Genomic DNA, 19,773 nt, shown 5'->3' with positions numbered 1-19,773 from the left:
TCAGTGGGCACCCATCACGGGGGAGTGTATTGAATATTGCCACGGGGGAAGAGGAAGTGCTCTTTCTCTCTCTCTCTCTCTCTCTCTCTCTCTCTCTCTCTCTCTCTCTCTCTCTCTCTCTCTCTCTCTCTCTCTCTTCGTCTCCCTCGCACTTTAACTGTCACCATTAAATATGTCTGTTTTTTCTCTGTTTTTTGTTTTGTTTTAGGTGTTGTTAAATTACATTTTTTCCTACTTTTGGGATGCTTTTCGAATTTATATTTGGCTTTTCCTTTTCATTCGGCATTGCTGTTCAGCTGTTGCTTTTTATATATATATATATATATATATATATATATATATATATATATATATATATATATATATATATATATATATATATATATATATATATATATATAGTTTCGGTTTACTAGAATATATTTCAGAGAGTGTGATTTAGGTATCTTTGTAATTTTTCTGTGTGTTCATATAGGTGAACATTTCATGTGTCTCTCAAAGTTTTTAACGAAAACTATTAAATTACTGATACCATAAAAAAAGCTATTCATTATTACATAATAGTTTTTTCATAAACCACTGTAGTTATGCGTTTTTAGTAATTCCATTAATGCTGACAAGAAGCCAAAAATCCTAAACCACACCCACCGCGACAGATATGCTATTTTTAATTGCATCGCTCTCTTGGGAATACAATCACTATACTTTCCACACACACCTAATGCAACATTGTATTCAAGCCTTTATTCAAGCCTCATCATAGTACTGTGATAGTACTTGCATCTTTAAAACACCAATAATCTAGAGACCGAATTACTTCATTACTTGTATCTTTGGGAATAATATGCGATCTAGCTTTCTAATGACGAGGCGACTATTAATCACTGTCTGCCCAAGAGCCGCCAAGGGACCCCGCTACTACTCGACGAAGGCAACACCATAAAAAGTTCAGAACAAGCCTCGAAGGATCAATTAAGGAAGGTGGGGGCCATACATCGCAGGTGAATTGCGCATTACCATATTTCTTAGGCATTGTTTTTAAAGGGGATTGTGGCTCTTCATCCTTTTACCCGACCCTCCCCATCTCACCAGCGCCCCCGCCCATAAGTTGCCCACACTCTTCGCTTTTCTTTCTCTATCGTCAGTATCTCATAATACTTACCGAAACCTTCTATTCTGCTATAATGATTTATTTATTTTCTCTCTCTCAGCATATGACTCTTCCTCTCTCTCCATCACCATCCCCTACAGCCTCATCATTGCCACCTCCACCGTTTACCCCATCACAGACTCCTCTCTTCTCCTCCCCGTCTTTGCCGTCCTCCTCTTCCTCCCTCGCCTCCCGATCCTGGATTCTGAGAAGAAATATTAAGCCATTCACAAGACGGGCGAGAATCTGTAAATGGTGTAGAAGACCTGCGTCGTATTTCACCTTTTGTAATGAAAATTTGAAAGGCCTCAGGTGCATTATTACGTATTATTATTCCAGCCATTGAGCTGCCCTTTTCTTCCCTTGGTTGTGGCCTCAATTTATCCTGCTGAGATGTAAGTTATCTCTCTCCTCTCGTGGGTTTTCGTGATTTCCTTTTTTTCATTTTCTTTACTTCTTTGGTGCTTATCTGCCAAGCAGCATTATATGTAGGCTCTTTTTTCTCTCTCTCTCTTTTCTTGTGTGGATAAGAACCTGCGTGCTTGAAATAGCTTTTGAGAATATTGATTTCTTCCTCTTAACTCTGATATGCGTACTGTCAATAGTTTAAGAGAATTTTGTAAGGAACAGCGGATATGAATAATTAATGCTTAACGGGGATAAACTACCCACGAAAATTGATGACCTCTAAACACGGAAGTTACATAAGTGCAAGAAATGGAAAAAAAAATTATGTAGACGAGAAAATGGAGCATAATGTCGATATAAAAACTTCCTTACATCGTTATGCTTTGAAATTTACCACACATAGATAAAATGAGAAAAAAGATCAGGTTAAAAGTAATGATTGCTAGTACAGAAAGATGTTCAGCAAAACGCAATGTGAGCTTAGCAACTAGAAAGGTGAATTACCAGAAAAGAAAACAACCTGCAAAAAGTTACAATGAAATGAAACACAACGCTAAGTTACTGAGTAGGAATAGGATGAAAGGTAGAAGTGAAGATATATAATTTTTCTCTAGTTTTCTTGACCATGTGACGGCCTTGTGTATGTGTGTGTGTGTGTGTGTGTGTGTGTGTGTGTGTGTGTGTGTGTGTGTGTGTGTGTGTGTGTGTGTGTGAGAGTCTGACGGGATATTCACCTCAAAAAGTAGGGACAAACTTTCCAGCTGATCACTTGACACAGAACTTTCGATGGCTGTTGTTTCCTGTTTCTTTCTCGTGTTTTCTTATCTATCATTTCTTTCCTCCATTTCTCTTTCGTCCCAGATTTCCAACCTTTCATTCAACTCTGTAATTTCCTGCTTACACAAGATACTATTTTTTGTTCCTAATATCACTTACTTTACTTGGTGTATGACCTTCTCTTTCTCTCCATTGCCTCGACCTTCATAAATCGTCTTGCTATCAGATTATTTATATTATGTTTTCTTCCTGATTCAACACATCATCTCAAATACACCAGACACCCAATCTTATCCTCCTTTTCTATCCCACTCTTTCTTATTCTCAGCCTCTCTTCCCACTCTTCTTTCTCCTCCTCCTCCTCCTCCTCCTCCTCCTCCTCCTCCTCCTCCTCCTCCCGTCCCCACGTCACAGCAACGTTGGTTTACTGGACAAGTTCGACAGTGGACAGGTATTATGGAGAACAAATGTGCAATTAAAAAGTTTTAATATGCCCCATGAATTTGGCATTTCACGATCCAACTACATTTTGAGGTGGATTTGCTGGCGGCGACGACGGTTTGAGTATTGGTCGTCGCGCTGAGTCGAGTCGCCGCCGCCACGACCACCACGAGGGGAGTCACGCCGACTCCACACGCGCGCATACACACACACACACACACACACACACACACACACACACACACACACACACACACACACACACACACACACAGCGTTTTACTTTTCATGTTTACTGTGAAGAGACGTTGTGTATGTATGTACTTGCGTGCGTGTTGTGTTGTGTTTGTGTGTGTGTGTGTGTGTGTGTGTGTGTGTGTGTGTGTGTGTGTGTGTGTGTGTGTGTGTGTGTGTGTGTGTGGTGCACATGTATTGATCACAAGCTGGTTTATTGTAGGAGAATGATGGTCAAAGAATACAAACACATAAATACATTCATGGCATAATACTTAATGTTGATTGAAGGATTGAATGATAGTTTCTGTTGAAGCAAGAGAGACAACAAAGCGACAAGAAACACGTGGTCTGCTCTACATAGAAACTCTCTGACGTCATTTTCAGGCACTAGAAAAAAAAAATATCCAATTAAGTTTCCCCTTACATAACGGGCGCTGAAACACTCAGGATTTATTCTCTCAGTAATAAAGAAGGAAGTTAGGGCAACACTCTTTAAAAGGGAGTCCATTTAAAGTTGTTTCGTAAATAGGCGGGGAAGCTCCAGGCACCTTAAGAGGACGTTTTATAACACCCTCAAGTTTGTGGTTCTCTAACTGTATTTACTGATCATATCCCCATAAAAGACCCATTATAGTAACCCTCCATTAAGAGCTTAACCAAGAGTCTCTACCTTCGGAACTTTTTCCCCTAACATGGTACCTATGGAACTTCTCTATAGTGACCTTTAAGAACTTCTAACGTCCCCTTAAGAAAGTCCTTTATGTGCCACCCTTCGACGAGTCTTGGAGAGCCTGGTTTCTTGCTATGCCTTCAAGGTGATAATTACAGTCAGTTATTGCAACGGCAGATTATAATAACATTTTCTCTCATTGTGCAATTACGGCCTCCATAATGGGGTGGAAAGAGAATTAAATCACACTAATATTTACGAGGGACAGCTGCAGTGGGTTCCCTCAAAATATATTGCTTGACATAAATTCCGCAGGTGTTTTATAGGCGAGTGTACCGCCAGAGAGTTAAGTCTGTGTGTGTGTGTGTGTGTGTGTGTGTGTGTGTGTGTGTGTGTGTGTGTGTGTGTGTGTGTGTGTGTGTGTGTGTGTGTGTGTGTGTGTGTGTGTGTGTGTGTGTGTGTGTGTGTATGTTTTTTGGGGGTGGGTAGGTAGGTAGATGTCCCTGTGTGTGTGTGTGTGTGTGTGTGTGTGTGTGTGTGTGTGTGTGGATGTGTGTCTGTGTGTGTGGTGTGGTGTGTGTGTGTGTGTGTGTGTGTGTGTGTGTGTGTGTGTGTGTGTGTGTGTGTGTGTGTGTGTGTGTGTGTGTGTGTGTGTGTGTTTAGAATGGAATACCGCTCTGCAATGATGTTCTGCTTTAGGGCGTGAACGAATATGAATTTATGTATGATTTTTATGCACACGACTTGCTGTATAATGAAGAACAGTACAAAAGAGGCGAAGCAAAATGGAGAAACTACAAAAATGTATTAGAAAATAATCTTGGAGTCAACATTCATACAATAGATGCAGTAACACTTTGATGATCGAATGCATTAATATTATAAACTTACACGCAAATATAATGGAAGCCAAGTAAGTGCAAGATGAATAGTAAACAGAGAAGATGGAGTAACTTATCAATATGCGTCATTGTAAGACCTCCACCAATCAGCCACGAGGCCAACAGTTCCTTCTGGCCAATCATAGCGTAGCAGTGACGTCACAGAAACACTCTCAGAGCCCAGCCATCATAAAGCCAAATTGAATAAGACAGCTTGAGTGTAAATAAAGGCAGCCATTTGAAGCCTGTCCAGTGGTGATCACACACACCCATAATCCCACTGAGAGAAAATGGAGAATGTTCCAAATAAAGGAGGTTTCACGGGGGACTCAATTTAATGGTTGTGTCAGAGACCAATTAAAGTGGAAGCATGACTGGCCGCCTTCGCTACTGAGTTGAATGTGTGATTTTGGTCTCACGTGGACCGGCCATAACTAAGGAGGGGAGAGGGAGAGAAGAGGGAGGAAGGAGAGGCACGCAGAGGAGGGAGGGATGCAAGGGGGTGGAGAATAAGCATGGAGCATGGAGGGGTGAATAATGAACCTTTCGTGGATGGGGTTTTATGAATATTCTTCAGACGAGGGAATAGCGGCAGCCCCGGCATTACAAAGGCGAGGAACGGCTGCACAGGCGCTTTTTTCAGAGTTTCTCACACATACTTGAGAATCATAGACACGTTTGGCTGATACATATTTTGCACGATATCAGATCCAATCTTTGTTGGGATTCCTTTGTGTAAAACTTTGTATCAATTGATTACTCTGTGTTTTCTGTAATGCAAACCTATAATCTGTCTCTTTATTTGTGTTCTCCGCAATGACTTACCTGTTCCTCCTGAGAGTATCCTATTCCTATTGGATTCACACAAGTTACCATGTTCTTTTATTCCCCTACCCTCAGCCCTTGTAGTACCTGCACGCCCTTTCTTATCTCGCATCTTGCCTTCCCTTAATTACTATCCTCCTCTCACGTGAACCTTCCCACTCCATCCCGTTCGCTTACCGGTCCTCTCACACGCTCCCATCAACTCCATCTCTTCCACCTGAGTACTTGAGCCACTGGGGAGAATCGAAATGACGAAAACTCATTCGCTGGAGTCAAATTTGTGGATACAAGTTCCCCTCATCACGACTTTACTCTCATCGCGTAAATTCATGATTCTCCCTCACCATCCCTCAGGACTCGCCTTCCCCTTCTACTCGGTTTTGGGATAACTCCTCCATATCACCTTGTTAACCATCAAACCCCAAAAGTTTTCCCTTTCATTTTTCTTAATTTTCTCATCCTTTCCTCTCTCCTTTCTCTCCATTCATTCTCATTGACGAATTAGTCTTTTTTATTTTCCGTAGATTTTCTTTTTTTCCCTTTCTTTTAATATTGTACACCTATTTAGTTAATCTTTTCTTCTTTTGGATTAAAATCTATTGTTTTGTATAAATTTGATTTGCAGTTAATTTTTTTAGTATTTATTTTTTCATTGGTATTGGATTTTCCTTTGTGGTCTTTTGTGAATCTATTTCTTAATTTTTTTTTTCAATTCTTCGGTTTCCGGCTCAATTCATGTAATTCTTCCATTTTCCTCTCTTCTGCTTCTTCTTCCTATTATTTACCCTCCACTCCTCTCTCCCCTCAGCACCCTCCTTTCCTTTCCTTTCTGTTTCCCTTCCTTCCTTTGCGGCCTGTATCCATCCCCTCGCCTCCTCTGACCCTGACATCCCGGTTCCAAGCTTTTATGAACTCGATAATTAGTGTCGCCTTCAGCCACCTTTCCATTTTCCTTGGAGTTATGGCTCGTCTCCGGAGTTAGTGGCAGTGGCCGAGGGGAGGGTAAAGGGGGAGGTGTCAGCGGCTCCTCGGTCAGTGTTGCGTCACGTGGCGGGTTCTCTGAAGGGTGATGAGTCTTCAACACAGTATTGGCTCCTATGTTTAGTTTTCTTGTCATTGTAGAAGAAAAAAAAGTTAATGTTTTTCTTTCTGGGTTTTCAAAACTGGTTGTATTCTTGTTTTTTTCGCATAATGATTGTTTGTAATACGTTTCTTTATATATTTTAGTTCCCTGTATACATTAGGAGCTTTCATTAATATTTGTAAATCACCTCCTTTGCTGTTCACACCAAAGGTAAATCGTGTGTGAGAATGTAATTCATGGCAAGAGTAGAGTTGAATAAATGAAAAGCCTACGCATTCCAAGGAAGTGTGAACGGTGTAAATTCGGAGAAAGCTAAACTAAGGAACTGGAAAAAAAAAGAGAGAATTCCCGGAGGCAGTAGTAAATTCCACGATACAGATCTCATTACTTCTTTAAAACATTTCACGCCCTTCTTGACAGCGCCTGGAGCGAGCAGCCGACCAGCGCAGCTCTAAAAGGCTCCGACTAAGCACCCACGCCCACCGCCGCGCCCTGATAACGAAGAAGAATTACGAAAGGAGTAATGTACCGTCTTTAGGTATTGCTGACGCCACCCTAGTGCTGTCAGGACCAAGGAGGAGACTTATTTACCGACCTCGGCTAAATGGTCCCTTACAACTTTACTCTTGCGGCCTTACCCTTTCGAAAACTCACCTCTATTTTCCCATACCACGTGATGATTTGAGCAAAGTGAATCAGCATTGTGACTAAAAACAGGACGGTGTAATGGTGGTGATGACGTTAGCGGCGCCGAGCTGTTTTGTTCGTGTGTAGAGACAACCGCACTTCCTGGAACCTGTGACTCGGGCGGAAGACGGAAAATTATGCGGCAAAAATGGATGCTTTGATCAAATCCACGAGGCTTATAATACAATATTGGCCGGACGCCCTCTGGCCACTCATCACAGCGGCCAAGGAACAAACCCGCTCTCTAGTCTGGATAGAGAGGAGGAGGAAAAGGAGGAGAAAGGAGGAAGAAGAAGAAGAAGAAGAGGAAGAGGAGGAACAGGAGGAGGAAATGGAGGAGGGTTTGAGAGAGTCTGCGAAGAGAGGGATTGAAACGGATGAACGAAAATGGAGATATGGGAGCCGGCAAATTAAGGAATGGCTCTCAGAGATGACTGGAGGAGAGGAATGGAGATCTGATGGAGGATGAGGGATGAATGGAGATGTGGGAAATAGACCTGTAGATTCCCTTCTTGTGGAGATATGAGGAAGAGAGACTAGCTGTGTGCCTTCTTGAGTCCTCCTTGGCATACTCCACTCCACGAAGGGCGTGACGTCATCCTTCGTACCTGAAATGTATGGGAGAGAAAGAGAGGAAGACTTTAAAATCGTAGGAGCAGCAATTCATCGGGAAATGTAATGGCCGTGCACTTCCCTTCCCAGTGAGATATAATGGCATTACTGCTTTATTGCATTAACTGATTCTGTATAATGTATCTGTTATCTGCACTTTAATTGCGATTAGAGATTAAATTTAGTCTTGATGTGATTTTTTTGTATCATGGAAGTTATTATAGACTGAGTTTTGGTGTGTGTGAGTGTGTGTGTGTGTGTGTGTGTGTGTGTGTGTGTGTGTGTGTGTGTGTGTGTGTGTGTGTGTGTGTGTGTGTGTGTGTTTATGTGTGTTGGAAGCAAAACATTTAATTTTAGAAACTGGAATAAAACTTGTAGAGAGAGAGAGAGAGAGAGAGAGAGAGAGAGAGAGAGAGAGAGAGAGAGAGAGAGAGAGAGAGAGTAGAATAGACAGTAGCAAAGGTAGACACTGCTGACAACCACAATTTTGCTCAATACGTCCAATTTCTAGGCGGCATATTATACATTGCTAATTAATATCACCTCCAGCTCCCCGAACCCTCCTCGCTCCGGCGGCACCAGTAATTACACTCCAGATTTCCCGGGACCACCAGCCTGAAATATATATCAACAGCAATCCTCCACAGTCGCACCGAACCGACACTCCCCAATCTATTCACCGCCATACGTCTTCCGTGGCAGGTCGTAACTTGTCGTGGAGGTCCTGCCTTCGTGCCGGGCTTGCCTTCCTCCCTCCAACTATCTCTCTCTCTCTCTCTCTCTCTCTCTCTCTCTCTCTCTCTCTCTCTCTCTCTCTCGCCAAGACCACTTTTACCACTTTTTTTTTCGTTCTATCCATCCCTTTCTTGTTCGGTCACCTTTTCCTCTTTCTCTACTTCCCCTCGCCACCATGCCTTCCTTCATCTTCCTTCACAATGTCATGACACCTTCAATTTCTCACTCATGACCCCCTTTGCCAACTACCCACCTGTTATAGATCCCTTCAAGGTCCTTCGCTACCACTTCCCCTCTCTCCCAGTCAGCCTTCTACTCTCTCTCTCTCTCTCTCTCTCTCTCTCTCTCTCTCTCTCTCTCTCTCTCTCTCTCTAGCAATTTTTTTTATTATTTCATTTCCTCAGTTACTTTCTTTTTATTCTCCTCACCCAGCATCTTTATTTGCCTCTTCTTGTTCGATTCCCGCCGTTGCTTAGGCTCATTTTGCTTTCCTTCCCTCATGGTGTGTAACTATTCAGTCGTAGTCCTTGCCGTGTCTCTCTGCTATTTTAATGAGTTTTTTTTATTACGCTCTTACATCGTTTTTGTCTTTTAGAGTATATCCATGTATTAATGTGATGATTTCTTTAGGATTTCGTGTTTTTTTTCTAAATGGTAACCTAAATACTACGGTCATGCATTACTTTTAAGGTACAGATTTGACTTGTACCCGTTTCCCGTTCCCCTTTCTCTCACGGAGTCCCTGATATTCGTCTCCAACAGTCCCTTTATTATGATAATTCACTCTCGATCATACCGATAGAAATTCAATTTGCATGATAATACCCGCATGATATTAAAGTCATTATAAATCACAGACACAAACGTAATAGGGAGTTAAATTATTGTCTGCTCCAGCACCTCTAAGAAATCCTACAGGAAATGATTTGTAATTTGTGCCAATAGATAACAAATGTCTCATGCAAATCACGCCGCTCCCTTTCATCGCCATGCAGAACTCCCGCTTGCTGGACCATTTGTCATTGCTTCACAGCAGCGACGTGTCCAGTCATCAGTGAAACATGCGTGCCCGCCGCCCCTGAATGCTGCTCTTGCAGCTGGGCCTTCGCCGCTCTTCGCTGAGGGGGGAATGGGACTGGGGAGGGGGAGGGGGAGAAAGAAAGGTCTTTGACTACTTTTGGTTTCCTCCACACAATTACAATTAGGAGCTGGGTTCATCGACCATCACTGTCCTTGAGGTGCTCATGAAGCCTCCCTCGTCCTCTGTCTTAGATCACATTCACGGCCTCCTCCCAGAGTCACCCTTCCTTGGCAGCTTCAATTATTTATGTGGCGGAATAAGCTCTTGATGTATTCGTTGGAAGCGTGTCGATTCCGAGAGGCCCCGGTGCCACTAGCACATGTGAGTGCTGACGGTGAATTGTTTAGTATCGTCGGAGGTTTCACTGCCCTTTGTTGGGAGAATTCTCCACAGCCTCCGCAACCTTGGCTATGCTTCGGCCTCACATTCATTGTATGAATTTAGGACAATATCGTGGAGTGAAAAAGAATGTGGCGGAACAGACTTTGTCCGCGATTATTGTAGAAGAAAGCTGCTGTAGCAGAGGTGCTAATGGCTCTGGAAAAGAGATTAAGCATTCATTTATATATTTTAGAATAAATTCCTGTTCATTTTTTTTTTTATTGTTTGTACCAAGTCTGCTTTATATTTGCAGAAAATTTCCCTCATTTCGTGAATACTTCATGTTTTGTCAATGGTTAGCGAGTGTCTACACAAAGCTAAAAGGGCGGAGTTCGGAGAAAGTATGTAAACATATATTTTATGTGGATTATAATTCGAATATCCCAAATATATATGAGGTTGACGTGAGTAAAAGTGATCTAAATCCTTATTCCTAGAGAAGGCCCTGTCATCCTTCTGTTTCGTGTAGGAATTAGTGTTCGCCGGCATAAAAACGTGTGAAGGAATCATACAGGCGGCGTTGTGAATTCACATATATAAAGAAAATGACAGAGTTGGTTGTTCCGCGTAGGGGGAGAGAGAGTCACAGGCAGTGGGATAGGAGGAAAAGCTTATAGAAGCCAGTTCAGGATCAAAAACAAGCCTGAGCAGGGACAACACACCTGTTAGTTGTCTGACCCTCCAAAGCAAGGACTCTGAGGTCACAGCCACACAACGGTGCTCAGGGTTCACTGGGAACCTGTACCTGTGTACGGCACACAAAGCAGCTGACCCACATAGACTGAATTTTATGCCGTGCATTCCAGATATTCCTCAGAATATATTCTTCACTGTTAGCCTTCATTTAAAAAGCACATTACTGTGTGTGTGTGTGTGTGTGTGTGTGTGTGTGTGTGTGTGTGTGTGTGTGTGTGTGTGTGTGTGTATATATATATATATATATATATATATATATATATATATATATATATATATATATATATATATATATATATATATATATATATATATATATATATATATATATATATATATATATATATATATATATATATATATATATATATATATATATATATATATATATATATATATATATATATATATATATATATATATATATATATATATATATATATATATATATATATATATATATATATATATATATATATATATATATATAGATATATATCAAGACTGCTTCGAACCCTCCCTAAACTAAGCACGGGGAGGGAAACACAGCAGGAGACTTACGCGAACTGGAAATCCAACTCGGCTGCTTGTAAACACGGCGCTGGGGACACTCATTACTCTGGTGCCCCGGGGGGGTGACTCAGGAGAGTGATGGGGAGGTTGGAGAGTATGGGGGTGAAACCTTGAAGTAAGTCCTCTCTCTCTCTCTCTCTCTCTCTCTCTCTCTCTCTCTCTCTCTCTCTCTCTCTCTCTCTCTCTCTCTCTCTCTCTCTCTCTCTCTCTCTCTCTCTCTCTCTCTCTCTCTCTCTCTCTCTCTCTCTCTCTCTCTCTCTCTCTCTCTCTCTCTCTCTCTCTCTCTCTCTCTTTCTGTTGTAAGTTATCTTTCTTAGCTGCTGATTTTAACCAGTCACCAATGTTTTTTTGTTTTCTTTTCGATTTCCTCACAAACGATCTTTTCACTGCCTTCATGCATGCCAATTGTGAATTTAATTGTATTTCTTCTGAGAGTTTGGAAGCAAAACTAAGTAATGTACTGCTCCTGAGTCTTCGCTGTCATGACAGGTGTCTGAGGGCCACCGCTACGACAGCTGTTTTGTGAGGCAGCCTCGTAAGAAACATGTGTTTTGGAGGCCCCGCCGCCGAGCTGTGGCCTCCCGATGCATCTTAGAGTGTGAGATATATCCTCGGGGGAAATTGAACTGCTTTTGTGTGAGCTAAGAGGCCGCATAAACTCTGTCGACCTGCATGGTGCGTGTTGAATGCATAACTGTCCCCTTAAATAACATTTATCAATAACAAATAGGTCTATGAACTTCTGGTGCTTAGGAGTAGACTGCGGCGGGAGTTGCCGTGTGTCTCTGTGCGGCTGAAGGGTTTTTTATTGTCTGTGTCTTGTTGGTGCAGACACTTTCCACGCCGGAGGAGAAGCGCTCCCTTAGAAGATTCTAGGCCGATTTAGATTGCAATTTAAGATATTCACTCAACAGGTATAATATTTACAATGATGCTAAAGCGTGTTAATTCATAATCACAGATATTTGCATTAAGACAAATTAGCAACAATGAAATAGGTCCTTCACCAGATTTAATCATCTTCTGCTGGACTAGATAGATATGCGGTCGATTCAACTGGCAAACCAAAACATAAGTTAAGCTGAAATAAGCCAAAGGTTTTATTTTGCATAGGGATGGAGGAGGAGGCAGCGTCATCACAAAGCCAGACAATCATCGCGGCGCTAGACTCCACTAACTGGCCGCCTGATCCATATGGTTCAGACAAAAAGCACACACACACACACACACACACACACACACACACACACACACACACACACACACACACACACACACACACTCTCTCTCTCTCTCTCTCTCTCTCTCTCTCTCTCTCTCTCTCTTCTCTCTCTCTCTCTCTCTCTCTCTCTCTCTCTCTCTCTCTCTCTCTCTCTCTCTCTCTCTCTCTCTCTCTCTCTCTCTCTCTCTCTCTCTCTCTCTCTCTCTCTCTCTCTCTCTCTCTCTCTCTCTCTCTCTCTCTCTCTCTCTCTCTCTCTCTCTCTCTCTCTCTCTCTCTCTCTCTCTCTCTCTCTCTCTCTCTCTCTCTCTCTCTCTCTCTCTCTCTCTCTCTCTCTCTCTCTCTCTCTCTGCACTGCATTAAACTGTTTAATTCATATAGTAATTTCCAGATATTAATCATACTTTCTATTTGCACAGTGCGAGTTTTAAGGTAATTAAGAACACGCATATTAATCCATAGGTATACCAGCATTTAGCAAGAAATAAAGTAAAATTAAATAAAGGGTAAATGAAAATGATAAAACAACTGCGAACACAAAATAAACTTTCCAACATGTCACGTAGCTCAACCACATAAACACTAAAATTAACACGAAATTCACACTGAAAAAACAGCACAAAGCCCACAGCGCCACCGCATCCATCACACTCAACATTCACTCACTCACTCTCTCACACACACACACACACACACACACACACACACACACACACACACACACACACACACACACACACACACACACACACACACACACCACAGAAACAAAAAACGAAACTTGCAATTATGCGTACACAGGGAGGAGGGAGAGCAGCAGGGTATTTGCAGGCCCGGATGCAAGGCGGGAAGAGGGGACGGGGTAAGGGATGGAGGAGACCTGCTTTAATCAGAGCGAAAAGTTGTTTACGGTGCAACTAAATTTCCTCCTCCGTCAAGTTTGAGTGCTTGGCCACCCTTCACCCACACACGCAATTACTGACGCATCTAATTGGAATGAACGCCAGGCCTAAGAGAGGGGAATGACCGAGGTGAAGGAATGGATCTGTGCTCCTTATACACCGCTAATGAAGGGGAGATGCGGCCCCAGATAGCTGATGTACGGCAGGAGGCTCGCAGGAGGTGTATGATTGGACAGAGATAATATTGTGTTAGAGATGCTCCGCGCTCGCACGAAAGAGAAGTACGCTGCCCATTTAATCAGACAAAGGTATGGGGACGGCTTGCTTTGTATACTGGAGAAAGGTTTATGGCCAGCAGTAATTTTTAATGGCTATAATGACAGTACAAGATGTCCGTGTGGAGGTTAGCGTCCATTGTTTTAGTACCTCCTTCGTGTTAAGATGCTAACTTCCTCATTCTTTTCCTCCCTTTATTCTACGAGTTAAGCAACGCACCCCTCAATACATCATTTCGCTGCCGTGTCGTAAATATTAATGACTTTTTCTCTTTTTCTTTATTATATCAACCTTCCTTTAAAAACAAAAACGCATAAGCACGAATAATCAGTAACGTGCCAAGACCAGTAAACATATAAGTAACATTCTTAATAGGGTTATTGACGTCACAGTCTGCTGGATATTATGTAGATGTATTTTGTTATTTTGTTTGCGAGATGAATGATGCTGTCGGCTGCATGAGAACTCTGGACACAGCTGTTAGCAAGATTAAAAACAAATGTGTCTAGACGACAAGCAATTCTGTTTACTGTTCCCTTGGTGCGACGACAGAGAGAGAGAGAGAGAGAGAGAGAGAGAGAGAGAGAGAGAGAGAGAGAGAGAGAGAGAGAGAGAGAGAGAGAGAGAGAGAGAGAGAGAGAGAGAGAGAGAGAGAGCTATTAAGGCATTCATATAATTATCCAAATTACGGAGGGGAATCCAAACACAATATTTACTGATAACGCAACCAAGTCATTATCACTAATAAGAGTTAATAAGCCATCGATCCGCCTCGTTAGTGCCTGAACAAGAGTTATGGCCTCGTCATAAATATGCCTCAATATGGCTTCCTGAAAATTTCTAACTTTGAAACCTTATAAAATTAAAGCGATGAATTTTTATTTTCATGGAACATATATTATAAAGATGAAAACATAATAGTAATAATATCAATGTCATAACGTCTTTGCGTAACACACACACACACACACACACACACACACACACACACACACACACACACACACACACACACACACACACACATGCAAAAAAACACATAATTGTAAATTGAATGTAGGTAAAGAGATGGTACGACACGAAAACTAATCAAATCTTCGCCTAATTGTAAGCAAGTATTACAAAAGGTAACAACAACAAAAACAACAACAACATTATATAATACCTCCCTTTTCCCCTCCTCCTCCAAGACTTAATAACCGTCACCCTGTATCATTAGCAGGTGGGGGGAAAAATTACATGTGTGAGATTTTATACGTGTGTTTGTGAGACCGTGAACGAGGATGAGTGAAGGAAGGAGGGGCAGGGAGAGAAGAGGGAAGGGAGCGAAGAGTGGACTGAGTGAAGAGAAAGAGAGGAGGAGGAGGAAGAGCAGGAAAATTATTGGTTGACAGAGGAGGGGATGAGTTTTTCAAGGTTCATGTAATCCTGAGTAGAACCTTAATGCTTTATTAGCTTCATACAATTAGAAAGTTACTCGCAATCTTTAAGTCTGATATTACGGAGCGCTAACTTTGCTCTCATTTTTACCCAGTAGAAAATTGTTATTGGTATACTACATTTTTAGGGAGTGAAGATGTGGCAGAGTAAGTAGAGTGGTGACGCATAATGCCGGTGTTCATAATGGTTTATCTTGTCTAGACTTACTAATGCGTGTCATGATTTCTTTACGCCGCAGCCACGTTGTAAATACTTTCCGCTCTTTTCCTCGTAAACTTATGAAAAGTGTTGGGGGAAAAAGGCAAGAAAAAAAAAGTATGACACAAAATTTAACGTACAACTTTCTCCGTGGTAAGTTTCCCTCGGGTATATATTCTTTTAATTAATCACCGTCATTTACCTGTCGTCTTCCCCAACGCCGTAGGATCTGCATACTGTTTACTGAAGCATTGTGGGGCCGAGTAACAGCATTTTGGGCGTGAAATATGCAATCAAGTTGTGCCATGTTTAAAGCCACGCGGAGGGAAGGAAGTGTTGCCATTACTTGTCCAGTAGTGTATAGGGAGTGACTTGTATATCCTCTTCCTCCTCCTCCTCCTCTTCCCGTTTTCTTCAACATTCTTGTGTCCCTAGACTTTAACATTCCTTTGCCTTCGTTTTAAGCCGTAAGTTTGAGTTTCCTAAGTGAACTACGAGAAGCGAGACATCATTATATCAAAGAGCATCGTGAAGCAAGGAAGTAATTAACACTATACCAAGCAAGGCACAAGATCCTGCCACTATAGCCTTGCAAGAGCAGCTGACTATGGGAGCCGCTTATTAATGTGATGTGATCGTTTATATCTGAAACCTTCCCTCCCCATGCTGGCTTTCATGAATGGAAATTACATCCATTTGTAACGGTCCAAGCTTGTATATGTATTGTGAAATCGTGCTTTAAGTCCATTTTAATCCCTGCTGTAAAATGGATCTTGTGTGTGTGTGTGTGTGTGTGTGTGTGTGTGTGTGTGTGTGTGTGTGTGTGTGTGTGTGTGTGTATGTTGTGGCTAGTGGTGATAGTGTTATGTTTCAGCTAGAAATGTCATTTTTTTTTCAATATTACCGAAAAATCTTTAATCTTATCTCTCTCTCTCTCTCTGTCTCATGCACACACACACACACACACATATTGGAGCACTCACTCTTGTACATATGATCTCTGCATCGTTTTTTTTTTTTTTTTGCGAGAGAAAAAAAAAAAGAGAATACACTAAAGGGTTCAATGTTTGTACTACAGTTGTATTCCCATCCTAAGTTCCCTTCAATGTGTCGCGGTCTGAATGAGTGTTTTTCCAGTGTAAGGTTGTCACCCTAAGCGTCCACCCTCAGTCCACAGTCAGTCCTCCCCTCCCTCCCTGCTCACTGACTGTCACTCACCACGTAACTCCTCTTTACAGCGTGGTTACTTACCTCTAAATTTCGCGGGGCGGTAGTTAGGCCCAAGAAAATTGCAGCTGCGCATCTCAATTACCCACGAGGCCATAATTTTCATTTATCGATTAATTATCATACTGCGAGATAACCTGCAGTGCAGGATAGTTAATTGCCAGTCGGCGAAGTTTCTCTCCTGTAACACCTGATCGATAGATGTAAACACCGAGGGGGGAAACGGAGATATTCGCAAGAGGGGAGCTAAAATTTAGATTTTATTGAGAGGTTGCTAGAATAACACAGCTAAGGAAAAGAGCTGGAAGAAGAAGAGAAGGAAGTAAAGGAAGGATGTACTCGAGAATTACAAAGAGGGAGAAGAGGAAAGATAGGAAGGGGTTGTGGGATTGGTAGTGGATGTAAATTAATACCAAAGGGATGGTTAGAAGTATAATAATGTCTGATAGAAGACAGTGATATGAATAAAGAATCAAGTGGCACATGATTGAGTAGTGATGAAGTCTTGTTGCACGGTAATGTCCATAAAGAAAAGGGATTATTGGGATTATCTTTGACATTATAGCAAGAGGATAGGCAGCTTCTATAGATATTTTTCTTTTATTTAGCATCCATATATTTCATACATTTCATCAAGTTCTTTCGTTCATGTTTTCGTTTTACTTGGACATGTGATCGTAAGCTTTTATGAAGTAATTCCTAATTAATCTCATCCATGCGATAGTCTTGTCCCTTTTCGTTACATCTTGATCTTCCTTTCAGTTATTCTGTATATTTCTTTACTGTGTGCCGTCTCCTTTGCTGCCATACTTTCTTGTTAGACGCAGCTGGGCCGCCTCAGCTAACTCAAGATTACGGCAGCAGGAGCGGGACGCGCGGGTGTTGGGCAAGTGGTGGAGGCTCCTCGCGCATCTGTCCACCTGTACTCATTCCCTAAATCCTCATTTTCCACATATTTAGTTCCGCTTGTAACTTTGGCTTTCTTTCGAGCACTGGAACTGTTACCGTGTTATCAGTTAATGAATAATTTAGTCGGTCTTTTTTCCTGTAAAAGCTTTATGTACATCATTTTCCTCTATAATGCTATTAGTTACACAGCAGTCCCCTAAAACTTGTTGATGAAAAAAATAAAGCTGTGGTAGTTAAGAAATATAGGAAAATATTTATGGGTTGTGTTCGTCTTGGTGATGAATCTAAAACCGATGTCGCTCATACTCTAATATGAACAAAAGTCCTCCCTCTCATTCTCATCTGCTTGAAACCTTCTTTTTTCAACTATGTATTCACCCCATTTTATGTGAATTAAATGGCCCCATAAACACAAATTAGAGCTAATGGCCAATCCAAGGAATTACAAAGTTTTCATATCGCCACCAACTATTCTCGATTTCGGGTAAGATTTAGTTCAGGGAAAATCAGGGGTTTGTCTCCCTAATTACATAATTAGAGAGGCCAAAGTGGCTTGCGTCCGACAGCGGTGTGTGAGAGTGAGGAGCCGCCGCCGCCCCGACCCAAGGTGATAATGGGCGCGGCGAGGGCGGCACGCGGCTCATTAAGAGACTCGCGATGACTCAAGTCCGACTCCAGAACTAAAGTGGGACGAGTCGCGTATATCTCGTGGTAATTAAAATCCCATAAGGTCACCGCAGAATACTGGACTGGATAATGTTCTTAAAGACTCTTCTGTCTTCAGCCTCCTGCTCCAATGTTTAAGTCGTCGTTAAGTATCTTGCTGACTTAGTCTCCTCTCATTACTATTACCGAATATCATCCTTGTTTTGTCTAATATAAGAAAGTTCAGTCAATTATTTATTATGATCATATTGACTTCCATATACTTATACCAAAGTCTGGGACGGAACAGCTTTTGATCGCATGTTGTATATAGAAAAAAATACTGTATTTCCTATGGAAAGATTGTAAACTTAATTCTGTTGAGGGCAAAGGTTGGCATGTTGCTGTCAGGGACTCTGTGCTTGTTACATCAAATAACTTTTACCTTTCACATGTTGAAATTATGTTCTAAATGTAAGTGGAAATATTTCATTTTCCGACACTTGTCATTGGAATAGTAGGAGTACCTTTATTACTGATCTATATTGGAAACTTTAATATGACTAGGACCAGCTATTATTCTTGGTGTATGGTGCATGTAGGATACAAATGTATATTACTGAGTTCTGATACTATATCATTTTAATATAAAAAAGATCTAACGATCTTTTCTCTTGTTCTTACAATAACATGAGAAACAACGAGTTCCTCTTCCTGGAGAGGTCTCAGAAAATCTTTCTTGCTTCACTAACAGGTCTGGCAGCTCTGACGTGTGTGGGAGGAGTAAGGGTTGTGGCCTTTTAAGGAATCTTGTCCTCAATTTATTTTCTCCACTTTATTCATGAGGTGATGGTAACATTGTCATCGCTTCTGTGACCTTGAATCTCCAGTGAAAAAGCTTTGAATTTCCGTGTCAATGACCGCTTTTTTTTTATACCTTGCATGAAAACTTAATTTTGAAAACAAGACTAAATCAATAGTGTTCATGATATTCCTTATTCTCCAAGGCACGCTTATGTTGTCAAGGAGAAAATACTACGGTAAATTTTGTTTCATTTGTACAATAGTGAAATCTGATGTGACATCTCTGCTCTACTTTACATTATAAGCGCAAAAACTTGTGGTTTTGTGGAAGAATGTGAAAGAATAATATTGGGTGCTTTGACTCAGAAGATGGGTTTATTTGTGCTTCTGCTGCAGATCATCTTTTCATCTTTACCTCAAGCAACACTTCACCTTCACGGAGGAATGAAAATAATCTGGCGCTACTAACTTTTCCCTTTGACTTTTGAATGACTTATTCATATTTTCATTATTGTTTGTAGCAATGAATTTGTTTCTAAGTTTTTAGTTAATATTATTTTGATGTCTTTATTTACATACGTGAAATTAGCATTAACTGTTTTAGTAGTATTATTTGATAAGGTTATTTTCCTCCCTTTTTGTTATCCTTCTCAGTCTCACCAGCTTGTAACAATTGAACCTTGCATTAATGGTACTTCCTGTCAGAATATCTCACTCACCTTCCAAGTACTTCCTTGTAACCGTTGCTCTATTATGATTGTTTCCTGCCATGTTCTTAACATACCTCAAGTTCGAAACATATATAATTTTCATTATTTATTTTCCCGTTATTCTTTATTATGATTTCCTGTCCTAGATTCATCCTTTTCACTCACTTCCTTCAAAATTCGCTTGTGACCAATTGGCTGCCAACTG

The 19,773-nt window shown here is 41.3% G+C and overlaps 1 protein-coding gene across 15 annotated transcripts in view; it reads left to right on the top strand.

Moving 5' to 3' along the window:
- The window catches only part of LOC123499346 (homeotic protein ultrabithorax-like), an 817,282-nt gene that overhangs the window by 212,119 nt on the left and 585,390 nt on the right, over positions 1 to 19,773 (top strand). The window lies entirely within an intron of this gene.

The sequence above is a fragment of the Portunus trituberculatus genome, chromosome 49 (assembly GCF_017591435.1).
Source record: "Portunus trituberculatus isolate SZX2019 chromosome 49, ASM1759143v1, whole genome shotgun sequence".
NCBI classification, from domain to species: Eukaryota; Metazoa; Arthropoda; class Malacostraca; order Decapoda; family Portunidae; genus Portunus; species Portunus trituberculatus.
The sequence above is the reverse complement of the archived record's forward strand: the minus strand, read 5'-3'. Positions and strand labels throughout refer to the sequence as shown.